The sequence below is a fragment of the Lathyrus oleraceus genome, chromosome 3, assembly GCF_024323335.1.
Source record: "Lathyrus oleraceus cultivar Zhongwan6 chromosome 3, CAAS_Psat_ZW6_1.0, whole genome shotgun sequence".
NCBI classification, from domain to species: Eukaryota; Viridiplantae; Streptophyta; class Magnoliopsida; order Fabales; family Fabaceae; genus Lathyrus; species Lathyrus oleraceus.
In genome coordinates this window covers 354,420,671-354,434,947 of record NC_066581.1, presented here as the reverse complement: position 1 = coordinate 354,434,947, position 14,277 = coordinate 354,420,671, and the positions used below count along the sequence as shown (strand labels likewise).

The 14,277-nt window shown below is 32.5% G+C and overlaps 1 long non-coding RNA gene across 1 annotated transcript; it reads left to right on the top strand.

Annotated features, from left to right (window-relative positions):
- Window positions 1-331: 331 nt before the first annotated feature.
- LOC127129251 (uncharacterized) lies at window positions 332-1,108 on the top strand. Its single transcript, XR_007806246.1, has 2 exons — window positions 332-672; window positions 844-1,108. It is a non-coding gene; the product is annotated as an uncharacterized LOC127129251 (long non-coding RNA).
- Window positions 1,109-14,277: the final 13,169 nt, after the last annotated feature.

Below are 14,277 nucleotides of genomic sequence, written 5' to 3'. Positions count from 1 at the left end.
AAATTAAAAAAAGTTGACATAGAATTACTGGATATTAAAAATATGAAAAAAGAATTAAATATCTAGCTCGTTAGCCAACTCAACATTTTTGTAACAGAATATTAACGCCGGAGACTAAAATCAAAAGAAATTCAATATATAAGGACTTGCACACACAAAAAAGATACAATGAACAAAATAAAAAATACACCAATTTACCAGAATTAAAAAACTATTTAAGTTTAGTTTTTATCTTGTATTTTATTTTTCTTTTATTAAAATATATATATATCGGGTTTTCTAATTTTCCATTTTTCTTCTTGGTCAAATTTTAGCATAAATAAATTTATGAACAAAATTTATAAAACTAATCCGTTTTGTAAAGAAATTCAAAGATTGAATTCTGCAAAAGGTTGAATTCATTGTATTGTCCTGTAATCCCACAGTTTAGAAATGAATTATAAAAGGATGTATATTCAACGTAAAATTTATTTACCATAACAACTACATGTTTCTTTTCTCTTGTTTTTTGTATGACTATTTTATGTTTCATATATATATATATATAACAAGTTACTCCTGCATACAACAATAATTAAAACATAAGGTGGAGTTAATCCTAGGCAATGGCTTCTTATGTCTATCAAACTCGTTTTTTCTGGATTTTGTGCTTTGCTTTAGTTTTGCTTTCGGGTAATATAAACTAGTTAGATATATTTCTTTGTATATATTAATTTATCATGAGAATTGACAATTTTTCTCTTATATTTACAATGAGTATGATTCAATAAGTTATATCTTATTCATTTTTAATTTTTATTTTGGCAAAGCATATTGCATTTTTTAATTTCATTTTTGTTGTAGGTTTCGCAACTTGTTTGGGTCCTGTGGGTCCTCCAGGACTAAAATGCTCTGGGAAATGCATTGATGGACCAACATGCAATAAATCTTGCATTGACCAAGGCAATAAGAATGGTGGGGTATGTTTAGGTGCTACTCCTAAAACTATGATTTGTTGTTGTAGAAAATCAAAATTGAACTTCATCATTTAAGTTAATGGAAGTAGTTTTTCTGTCTTTTGTTTTGAAACCATCGTGTAGTACGATAGAATAAAATTTGAATTTATATATGTTTTATATGTATGTTTTCAATACTTTATTCATGCATAAGTCAGTCTACTATCATTATACAGTTATAAATTACAACAGTGCTGTATGGATCAAAAAGTAATTCGCAAGATTTGCTTTAAGGAAATTGAATTATATCTGATTTTTCTATAAATATAATTTGATTCTTATTTTGTTTATGGGAATATTGTTAATTAAAAGTTCACCCCAAGTTTTAAATATAAGACTCTCTATACAAAATCATCTCAATAAAAATACTATTCTATGATGTATAGTACAAAATATGTTATTTCAAAAAGCACCCGATATGCTTAATCAAAGTTCATCCTGATTTTTTAGAGGCCTAGGATAAACAATAAAAATGAACCATTAATAAAAAATATAATTTTTTTAAAAAGAATAATTTTGTATTTGTCAAATAAAAAGATGTTACTACACTCAGTTCTTTACCAAACTTTTGTATTCGTCAGCGTCGATATTAACTATAACTACTTTTTCCTCCAATATGAATACTGCAAAAACTTTTTCACAAATCTAAATAAATAATATAAACAGTATTAGAATCTATTTTGATATAATTAATCATAAGCGAAAATTATCAAATTAAGATTATAAGTTAGTTATGGTAGAAGTTTTAGACAACAGAATATTCTTACATAAGCAAGAGTCTTGCAATGACCACACTTAATACCATAAAGAATTTGTCAAAAAAATAAGATTCAGAAATATTGAAAAAAAATCACCATATCATAAAGTTGCAGAAGATCGAGTTAATCTATACATACTATGGTGCATAGAACTCCACTGTAATATCTTTTGTTTCATCTAAGACAACCATGCCAAAGTCATCAAGGGAGAAACTATCACATTAGATGGAAGAGAAAGTATATTCAGGTTGGTACCTACATTAACAATATATTTTATACAAATGATAAAAAAATCAAATATCGGCGCTAACAAAATGAAATTAAAAAACATTTAAAATGATATGAAGAACATAATAGATGACTAACTACCAAAGTAATATATACTATAATAATGCAATTTATTAGACATGAATAAAATTATAAAACAACACGGGATTGTTAGATTATACACTTAAGTATTCATAACATTACTCAAAATTGTAAAATCAAGTAACTGATAAAATAGTGTATGAAATGATGAAATTAACAAGGTAATAACGCGAAGAACATAATAGATGACTAACTACCTTGCTAAGGTTGGCCCTATTCCTAATGAAAAAACCTAAATAAAATACTTAATAGGCCAACGAAAAATAACAAAAAAAACTAAATAGATAGTAACAAAAAAAGAATAGAGAAAATGATACGCTTCTAAAGTCAATTTGAGAAAGAACATATGTTCACCACTAATATATCATTATATATTTTCAAGTCAGAAAAATATTTTTTTCTTCCACTATTTTCACGTTTGTTAAGGAACTAGAGAAGATAATATCCATAAAAACACTCCATATAATCCATGTCACTCTTTGATGAGTAGGTTATAAAGATTTTTTATGATTTTGATGATGACAAAAAATCAAACCTAAGTTAATCAAAAACTTCATCAATACGAAAGATATAAGCTATCAAAAAGCGAAGTTGATCAAGTTTCAATGTTATGAGAAAATAAGTCAACACAAATTCAAAGATTAACATGAAAATAAATTGAAGATGTAAAAGTTTGTCAAACTCGCACTTTATTATTTTTCTCTATTTTAATCAAATGTTTGAAAATTAAGCACAAGTAACTCTTAAGGTACTAAGGAAATGCCCACACACACCAAAATGTTTTTTCATATCTTCATCTATTTTTTAAAATCTCTTGAAAACTTGTTTATGGTTTTTACCTAGTCTATTAGAACTTGCATATAATCGATTAAGGAACAAGTCTGCCTCCTAACCAATTACTACTCATATTAATCAATTTAGGAGCGTATCTGGCTTAAGTATTTCCTTTTTTGCTAGGTCTAATTGATTAGCTCCTAATACTCACATTTTGTGAGTTATTTTATCTTTAATATTTTAAGTTTGTTTTAATTTTCATTTTAATATAGTTTATTAGCTTAATATTGTTGTTTTAGATAATATAGTATGGAGCACAATAGGTGCTCCCTTTTTATAATGTTATGTGTTTTTGTGTCTTTGCAGGAACCTAGGACATGTCTAGTCCTGGCACGCCAGGATAGCAAGAAGCATAAGTGTGTTTGGTCCAACAGGTTTTAATGCCAGAAGATGCTGGAACAAGTGTCTTCAAGTATCAAAGAGTTGGCAAGAGATAATGAAGTGCATTGGGAAGCAGTTGCTAAGCTGTAAAGCAAAGAAAGCAAGACTATGCGCTACAAGAAAAAATGCTAACCCATAGTACAAGAATAATCAGTCTGCAACACAACATATTTCTGAACCTCCTGCTCCACAACCCTTCTTTGCATGTTTTATCCCCTGCTTGCTTGGACACATCAGCCCTAGGCATTTCAGAAGAAGAGAAAGGGAGGGAAAAATGTTGAGCTTTAGGGCAAAATAAAAAATCCCATGATCCAAGGCATATTCCTAAACCCTAGCTTGGTTCCCTATAAAAGGAACAGTTGAGTGGCTCATAGAAGAATCTAGTTGTTCAATATATTTTACACAGTTAGAAGAAAGTTTGTAAACACTTTGAGTGAGTGAAAGAAAAGAAGGCAAGTGAAGTGACAAATCATTCTTCAGAGAATGAGGACTCCTACTTCAGCTGACATGACAACGCCTGACTCTTGCTAATTGAAGATTGCAAGAAGTCAACATTGTTACCTAGGTTGAGTTTCATTAATGCTTATTTGTTTAGAAATATTTACTCTAGGAACCAGTATGCTTGTAGTTGTTAAAGCCATTATGAGCTAAAATTCTTTGTGTTGAGCAATATGATATTTATAAGTAATGAATCTTTATGTTTATGATGTGTTTTAGTGATTGATTTTAGCATTTGTGTTATTGTTATATATTGGGTTTTGAGTATGATCCCCTTAGAACTAAGTAAAAGTTTATTAGTGTCGGGAACCCATTAATCAAGTGGAACTAATGCTAAATATGGTTGAAAATAGTAGGATAAACATATTTACTAGATTAAATACCTTAGGAATAAGGAGTTAAAACCATAGGCCAAATGCAAAATGATATTTCCATGCATAATAATAATGTAAGACTTGGGATTTTTTTCCTTACTATTCATGCATATGATTCAATATTGTAGGAATACACGTTTAGATTGCATTATGTCCTTATTTGTCATGAGACATCACATCATATTTATGTTAGATTCATACACTAGTAAGTGGATCATTGTTCAACACGCTTCTTTATATCTTGCTAACTTATCTTATGAAGTTTGTTATTCTCAACTTGTGATAAAGAACCATATCCTAATTATTATTATTGTTACCCTTGCTCATGCTAACTAACAAAATCATAAGTAAATCAAGTTAATTTGTACCACTCAGTGTGGGTTCGACATCCTTACTAAATATATCACTTGCTACAATTAAAGACCATGCATACTTGTATGTAATACCGTCTTTAGTTCCAACAAGTTTTTGGCTCCGTTTTCGAGGAGTGTGTCATTAAGATATTGATTTATTGTGTTTTGTGAATATAAGAATTTCAGCTTCTGACCTTTTCTGTAATCTGGTGTCACGACATGCAATTAGCTTCTGCACGCACGTGTTGTTATCCCGAGAATACAAAGAAGATCTTGAACCCGAGAGGTCATTACGTTTACGAAGGAGATTGTTACTTGTTACTCAACACCTAGTCAAAGGAATTCCTATTCCTTTGATAGAATATTTTGGAGAAAATCAAGTGAAGGAAGCTGACATGGCAGAAACAAGCGTTATTGGCATAACCAATGACAGGGCAAGAAATATTAGAAAATGTGCAGTCTTTGATCCAAATGTTATGAACACGGGAATTTTCATACTAGAAATCATGGTGGATCAGTTTAAATTAAAGCCCATGATGTTTCTGATGTTACAAACCATTGTCTAGTACTCTCGTGCTTCCAATGAAGATCCACACCCGCACTTGCGTCAATTTCTGGAGGTTGCAAGCAATTAAAAGATTTCTGGCGTGACAAATGATGCTTTCAGACTCAGGTTATTTCCTTTCTCTCTAAGGGATAGGGCTAAAAGCTGGCTCAATACCTTAGAGTCAAACTCCATCAATACTTGGAATTCCCAATCTAAAAAGTTTCTGGCTAAATACTTCCCACCTGTCAAGAATGCCAAAATGAGGAATGAGATAACATCTTTTAGACAAGGGGAAGATGCGTCACTTTATGATGCTTAGGTAAGATTCAAAAAACTGTTACGACAATATCCTTATCATGGGATACCAATATGTATTCAGTTAGAAACATTCTACAATGAATTGGTCCCGTCATCAAGAAACATGCTTGATACTTCATCTGGTGGAGCATTTTTATCAAAATCTTATTAAGAAGCCTATTCATTGATCGAGAGTATCATAACTAAAACTTATCAATGGCCAGTTACAAAAGTTGTTGCTAGAACCACACAAAAGAATCCTACTGGTATTCATGAGATCTCAGAGACCACAACTCTTGTAGCTCAGGTGGCAGAAATCCATAAAAAGATGAAGAATATGATTTCAAGTCCTGATGTGATAGCTGCTGAACCAGAAAAGGTTGTGAATGACGCATCTGAAGTTGCATGTGTTTACTGTGGAGGAGCCCAAATATTTGAAGAGTGTGTTAATAATCCAGTCTCAGTTAATTATGTGGGCAACAAGTTCAACATCCCATATAGTAACACATACAACCCCCGATGGAGAAATCATCCTAATTTTTCTTGGAGGGATAATCAAGCCCAACCCAAACCTCAAGTATCTCAAATACCACTTGGATTCCCTGCACCTAATCATGGTGTGGCTAATCAAGGAGGAAATCAGTTGGATTTTTTTTTTGAAGTCATCCATTCAAGAGATCAAAATCCAGTTTCAAGCACAAGGAGCTAGCATAAAAAATTTATAAAATCAAGTGGGGCAGATCGCTACTACTTTGAGTTCTAGAACCTTGAGATCACTTCCAAGTACCACTGAAACTCCTGCTTCAGCATCAGGCTCCAAGAATTTCGAGACATGCAAGGTTATTAAATTAAGAAGTAGAAAAGATGTTGAAACAACTGATAAAAGTCCATCTCACTCAAGGGATGATTTATCTACCCAAAGTTCTCTAGAAGAGTTGAATGAAGAAGAAGAGGAGTCACTCTAACACTCAACACTAAACAATTTTGGCACAACATCCACACCGGTGGGAATGTCTTCTAACGATCCTAACAATAGCCATATGCATAAGTTTATGCAAGAGAGACCACCACCTCATTTTCCTCACAGGATTAGGAAGGAAAAAGAGGAACAACAATTTGGTAAATTTATGGAGATTTTGAAGTAGCTACATATTAACATACCATTTATATAAGCCATCCAAGAAATGCCCAACTATTCAAAATTCATGAAAGATGTACTCATGAAAAGAAGAAGAGTTGGAGAGTTTGCAATTGTGGACCTAACACAAGAATGCATTCAATTGGTATTAGGAAAACTTCTCCCCAAGTTAAAAGATCCTGGAAGTTTCACTATACCATGCAATATAGGAGATTGTTTTTGTGGATGAGCATTGTGCAATCTTGGATCGAACATCAAACTCATGCCACTCTCTATTTTCGAGAAGATTGGTATTGGAGAAGCTAGGCCAACAATAATCACCCTTCAGCTAGCAAATAGGAGCATTTGCTACCCTCAAGGAAAGATTGGGGACGTGTTGGTCAAGGTTGACAAGTTTGTATGCATAAATATGCTGGAACAAGTGTCTTCAAGTATCAAAGAGTTGGCAAGAGGGAATGGAGTGCATTGGGAAGCAATTGTTGAGCTGTAAATAGAAGAAAGCAAGATTATGCGCTAAAAGATAAAACATTGATGCATAGTACAAGACCAATCAGTCTGCAACGCCGTGTATTTCTTCACCTCCTTCTCCATAACCTTACATTACATATTTTATCCCACCGCGTGCTTGGATGCATCAGCCCTAGGAACTTCAGAAGAAGAGAAAGGAAGGAAAAATGTATAGCTTTTGGGAGAAATGATCCAAGGCATATTCCTAAACCCTAGCTTGGTTCCCTATAAAAGGAACAGTTGAGTGGCTGGTAGAAGAATTCAACGGTTCAACATATTTTACATAATTAGAAGAAATTTTGTAAACACTTTGAGTGAGTGAGAGCGAAGAAGGCAAGTGAAGTGACATATCATTCTTCAGAGAAGAAGGATTCCTACTTCAGTTGGAATAACAGCGCCCGACTCTTGCTAATTTAAGATTACAAGCAGTCATCATTATTACCTAGGTTGAGTTTCTTCAATACTTATGTGTTTTGAAATGTTTACTCTAGGATCCATTATGCTTGTAGTTGTTAAAGCCATTATAAGCTAAAAATATTTGTGTTGAGCAATGTGATATTTATTAGTAATGAATATTTATGCTTATGATGTGTGTTAGTGATTGATTTTAGCATTTGTGTTATTGTTATATATGTGGTTTTGAGTTTGATCACCTTAGAACTAAGTAAAAGCTTGTTAGTGTTGGGAACCCATTACTCAAGTGGAACTAATGCTAAATATGATTGAAAATAGTAGGATAGACATATTCACTATATTAAATACCTTAGTAATAAGGAGTTACAATCATAGGGGAAATCCATAAAGATATTTCCATGCATAATAGTAATGTGAGACTTAGGAATTTGTTCCTTACTATTCATGCATATGATTCAATGTTATAGGAATACACGCGTAGATTGCATTTTATCCTCATCTATCACAACACATCACATCATATTTATGTTAGATTCATACACTAGTAAGTGGACTATTGTTCAACACACTTCTTTATGTCTTGCTAACTTATCTTGTGAATTTTGTTATTCTTAACTTGTGTGAGAGAACCATATCTTAATAATTATTATTGTTACCCTTGCTCATTCTAATTCACAAAATCATAAGTAAATTAAGTTAATATATACAACTCCATGTGGTTTCGACATCCTTACTAAATATATCACTTACTACAATTAAAGACAATGTATACTTTCATGTAATACCATTTTTAGTTCCAACAGCACCGCAAGCTAATCGATTAGAGAACGGGCAGAGCCACCGAATAATTTCCTTTTTGAGCTAAGTTTATTTTCCTATATAAATGATGCATCTACTCACCTCCAAAGTACAAATTTTATGATTTACTATTATTCTGTCTCACATACTCTCTTACCAAAAACAATTTATATTCATTATACACTACTTCAATGTTGAAAGAGTGAAAGACTTATATTGAGAGTTGTGTGATTTTTTGTGGTGTTGAAATTTTAATTCAAAAGTGTAATTCTCTTGTATCTTGTAATTGAAGCTAAACCTGGTAAAAAGATTGATTTAAGGAAGGTTGTTCGTCTGATCCTAGTGTAAAAGCTCAAGCTATTGTTAGTGAAAATCTCAAAGGGAAACTCTTGGGACCTAGATTAGGTTATATGGTTTAAGGGTGTAAATGAATAAATCATGGTGTTATCTTTCTATCTCTATCTTTAATTTTCTCGTATTTTATATTTTGTTGCTTAATCTCTTCTTCTTCTCACTTATTAAAATCAATCAAATCATTTTGCAAAAACTTTTCAAAAACCAAAAAGCATAATTCACCCACGTCTCGTGTTTGAAGTCACTTGGTTAATAGTTCCACACAATCGCATGCCAAATCTTAATGAAACCACCCATAGTCATTGCCATACCTCCTTGAGAGATAGATTTTAAAAAAAAAATCATATGATCCCTAAAGAGAACAACTAAACACCACAACCACTTAAAACCCATAGAACATGGATTCAAATCTTTTTCACAAGTGACAAATAAATTGAAAAGTGACTATACATGGCCTCCCTTATAGCCAGGTAAAACGACCCCCTATTGGGTCTATAATCACCATACGCTTTGTAGATAGTATTCTATCTTGCAAAATGTACCAAGATATAACCACCATCTTAGAGGATGAGAAACCATCCAAAATGAGAGGGAAATTCATATCATTCTTAACTTGGAGAGAGGGGGCGTAAGAATTAATGAGATCCATCTATGATTGTTAAGAAGAGGCGACATGAAAAACCCAGTCACTAGAGTGCAAGTCATCCCTCGAAGAGAAGACATAAAATAGGAGACCACAAGTTGCTCGTAGACAAAAAAAAGACCTCATCCACCTTAGATTCTAAATTAATTCCCCATCTTCCCACCTACCCATCTCATCAAACTTCTTACTAGATTGCATAAAATTGTAGAAAAAAACTTGGAAAATGATCTTAAGAATAAACCCCACCCTATAGGATATTCCTAATAAGAGGTTTGAAGACACGACCCCACAATATTAGTAATACCATCCAAAAACCAATCATAGGGGTCTTCTCCATAAGACCTGTGAAAAGACATACATTTCCACCACGTGGACATGGATTAAGACTACTAGATCCCCCCCCCCCCCCCCCCCCCCCCCCCCCCCTCCCCCTCACCAAGGAGGTAACAACTAAGGCAACATATCTAGATGATAAAATATCACATCAAAGAGATGATACACCTAAGATCAACATCCATCTCCATTTGGCTAATAAAGACAAATTAACCAAATGAAGATCCATAACCCTAAGGTCACCACTATTGGACATGTGAGTCCATATACATGGGGGATGGGATGAATTGTGGAGGTTTAAAAAACTTTTGTTTAAAACAAAATCATTTGTGAAATCATATTTTGAAAATATTTTATAAAACAAATGAATAAATCGGCAGTGGAAAACTAAAGAAAAGAGAATTACTTGAAAGTAAAACAGACAAGGGAGAAGAAAGAACACTAGAGAATTATATAGGTTTGACCAAGATGACCTACTTTTTTGCCCGCAAAAATTATTCTTGAGAGTATCCACCAAAACTTGAGAGCTTTTAGAAGGATTTTCCCATGAACCTCCTTATATAAGTAAATAAAGTTTTCAAGCTAACTTCTAGCCAAACAACAAACAATGGCTTATATAGGTTAGTCTCTGAACCAAATAGAGATTTTTCATGGGATAATCTCGAACAAAGACATATTTTAAAGTTGGATATCATCCGAATTGAAATGGGGTTTTATATAGGATGACCACGAATCAAGTTTAGATTTTCATCGGGCTGATCTCGAACCTACTAGGCTTTTATACTAGGTTGAACTCAAAAACCAAGAGAGATTTTAACTAGTCTGATCTCGAAATAATAGAGCTTTTAACCGGGTTGATCTTCATAAACAATAAGAGAGATTTTTCTTCAAGGAGAAACACACGAACCAAACAAAGACTTCCTAAGACAATCCCTCAAAATTGTAAGAGCATTTAATTGATTTAGCTCTTAACCAAAATAATAACTTCCTATATAAAAATTATTTACTTAACAGATAATACACTTTTAATAAATTTACAATTTTTCCCTCACTTAGAATAATTATCCTCACTTAGACTCGAGGCTACTGTCAAAACACTATAGCTAAAAATATGTGAGGAAAATGATAGATTTTGAGAGATGATGACATAAATGAAAAGTTAAATTTAAACTCATTTTCTGGTTGTCAAAAAGTGATAGAAAAGCTCTCTCTATATAGATCAAGGTGTGGTATAAATTTGGAAACAATCCACAGTCCAAGGTCACAAGTGGAAGGTTTTAATATATATAGTTGTTACCAATCATTAAGAGATTGTCCCAATAAATTTTGGACTCAAACAAGCATGATCTAATTGATTAGGTAAATTGTATAATTGATTATTCTATTAGAAAATGTCATTCAATTAATCAAACACTCGCTTAATCAACTAGCTAGGTCTTAATGCATATTTTTGTGTGGTTTAAATCAAATATGAGAGGCTTCTCAAAAGTTTTTAGTGTGTATGTGTGATTTAACCCTAATATTTATAGAAATGCCCTTGTGTCTTTACAAGACATTGGTTCCTCAGACACACACGATCAAACAAGCTTTTACACTTTCTCTCTTTCACAACTATGAAGGTTCAAGTCTTGGCATCATTAATTTTTATTTTAGCATCACACAAGAACCTTGAATATTCTAACTTTATTATATTGAATGTATCTTCAAGTTGATTACCATCATCAGAGTGTTGAGAGGAAAAATCATTGGCGAACCCTGAAGCTAAAGTCGTTACTTAACTATCATTTGACAACCAACGTGATGACTTCAAAAATATGTCTTAATTTTCAAGAGCATCTTGCAAAGGATAGCTTGAAACACTTTGAGTGGAACCTTGAATCTTATTATGATGATGCTTGAGGTTAGTCTTCATAATAAACTCTATCACTAGGAAAACTACTTGATCAAATATCTTTGCTAACTTCACCGAGCGCCACTTGACATAAGGTGTTATCTTCATAAATAGGCATATATAACTTGATCTCCAATAAAAATCACTTTATAAACAACTTGTCAATTACCATCACTTGATAAACAACTTGTCAAGCACCATCACTTTAGCTAACACATCAAACACCATCATTTAAACAATCATATCCTTGAAAAACAAGATTGATGAAGACTCATATTAAGAGTATTTTCAACATCAAAATCAAGTTAACATGTTGTTGCAGTCTTCATACCTACAAACACATGCATCCATAACTACTACTCTTAGGTTTCCAAACTTTAGACCACTTAACCCAAGAAATCTTTGAGTCCTCTTTCGCATAACCCTAAATGAACCTTCTTTTAATCCTAATAAGGTTCTTCCAAAACTTTCACATGAATTTTCAGAAAAGACAAATATAAAATAGGAATAACATTAAGCACAGAGTTAAGAAGGATAAGATGACTACAAAGTATTATATACCTATGTTTACACAAATGGAGCTTTTTGGACACTAAACTAACAAAAGGGTCCCAAGTGGCTTTTAAACGAGGGTTTTCTCCTATAGGTAACCCTATATATGTAAAGGCGAAATACTCAAGCTTATAGTTGAGAAAAACGTGGGCCAATCCAAAAAAAAAGATCAACATTTACCCCCCACTAGGCTACTCTTGAATAAATTAACCTAAAGGCTCAAATCCAATTTAAAGCCCCTAAGAATAGGCTTGATAGTCTACAAAAGGATCGACCAAGTTTAAGGTATTACATGCATATTGAAGATGAGAGTGCATAGACTCATAGGATCTCAGTGTAAAGCAAGAGAACAACTCCAACTAATTTGCCTTGCTCAATAACCCATTAAACCCCTCATCCACAAGAAGGCACCTGAACGAAGCTAAAGGATCGTCATGTTTCAAACATCTTTGAATAATAATATATTGGGGTTGGCATCCATTTTACGAACACTTTAAGATTAGCAGTAAACACACAAACTTTCATCAAAGACCTTGACTTCCTATTAAATCCAAATTAAATTAGTATATAGTTTCAAATAACTCCAACTAATTGAACCATAAATTTTTTCAAAATCCACCTTAAAAACGATACATGAAATTTAGATCTCTAAGCCAAAAAAAAAGCAATGATAGAGACATGGGAAAAGGTGGAAATAAGGAAAATGTTATTGATATTTTCAGAAGAAAATTACGTGAAATCTAACCATAATGTGGAGATATGGAAGAAGTCTACGACTAACTACTAAGAGGTCAAGTCATTGAACACATGGGAGACACAAAATGGTGTCAAGAGCGCGAAAAAACCATAGGTTAAGAGTAGGGGTGGACAAAACACGCTGAACCGAAATAAACCGGTCCACCCGCACGGTTATTTCTTCAATTGTGTGAGTTTACACAACAATCGGGTTTAGTGGCCAGGGAATCAGGTTCACATGGGTTTGGATGGGCGGGTGCGGATCAAAAATTCCAAACCGTCGGTAACTGAACCCGTCCAGTAAGATGATATAATGATGTCGTTTTAATCATTCTAGGGTTAGATTAAACACCCATTTCACTCAACCTCTCATATCTTTAACCATTCTCACGCTCTCATTATCTCAGTCTCAAATCTCAAAACCCTAAAATGGTAAAGTTTCCCTCTACATTGTCGCCTCCCACTATTATCAGAACCCAAATCTCATTATCTCGTTGTCTACCTCCGAGTCTCATATCATAACCCAAATCTCACTCCATTCTCTCTCTAAAAAACCCTAGATCTTGAGAATCTTGGCTCACAATCTCCACCTCTATCAGATATGTTGCCTTACACCACTTATTGTCATTACAACATATCTTTCAACGATGTTCATTCACTTACTTAGAAGGTTAGTTTTTTTAAAACATTTTCTTCCTTTCCTATATGTGAGTTTGATTTTGTTTTTCTTTTCTATCTTTTTGTTTTGTTTTATGGTTTTATTTTCTAAGTTTTATGATTTAGTTTGTTTATGACGTTTTTGTTGTTGTTATTTGTTAGGATACCCAAATGTGGTTATACAATTTTTCAGATATGTGAAGTTAAGACGTGTTTTCTATAATTCATATTGTATATTGTTTCGCAAATTTTTGTTTTTAATTTATTTTTCTCTATATATTGTTATCATATATTTAAATTTGGTTATCCATGTTCTAGATCCAGACTTAAGATTGCTTGTTTTTTTATTCAGGTTCTATTTTCTTTTTATTTTATTTAGGTTATGTTTTTTTTTCTTTCTTATTTATGGATTTTCTAACGTTGTTTTTGTTTTCTGTTTATGATTTTTTTGTTTGACTTTTCATGTATGAGTGTTCCACTTCTGCAATGTGAGTGTTGTATTTAGTTAGCTTTAGTTTCAATTTGTTTGTTATTTTTACTTATTTAATTCTTTTACTACATTTATATTGCTTTTGTTTTATTATTTGTTATGTCCTAACACTGTCTTTTCATTTCAGTTTTACCATGTAAGGACTAATACCAGGTGATTTAGTCTCACCTTTTTATATTTTCATTTTTTGACTCAGTGTGTTTCTAATTTTTTGTTTGTTGAATTTAATTTTGTGTTTAAAGGAGTAAAAATAGAGACAAAAAATGTATTGTTTTGCCTACACACCCCGTCTTTGACATTAATAGGGGTGACAATTGGATCCATCAAGATAAAATTCATCCAATTCATCCACCAAAATA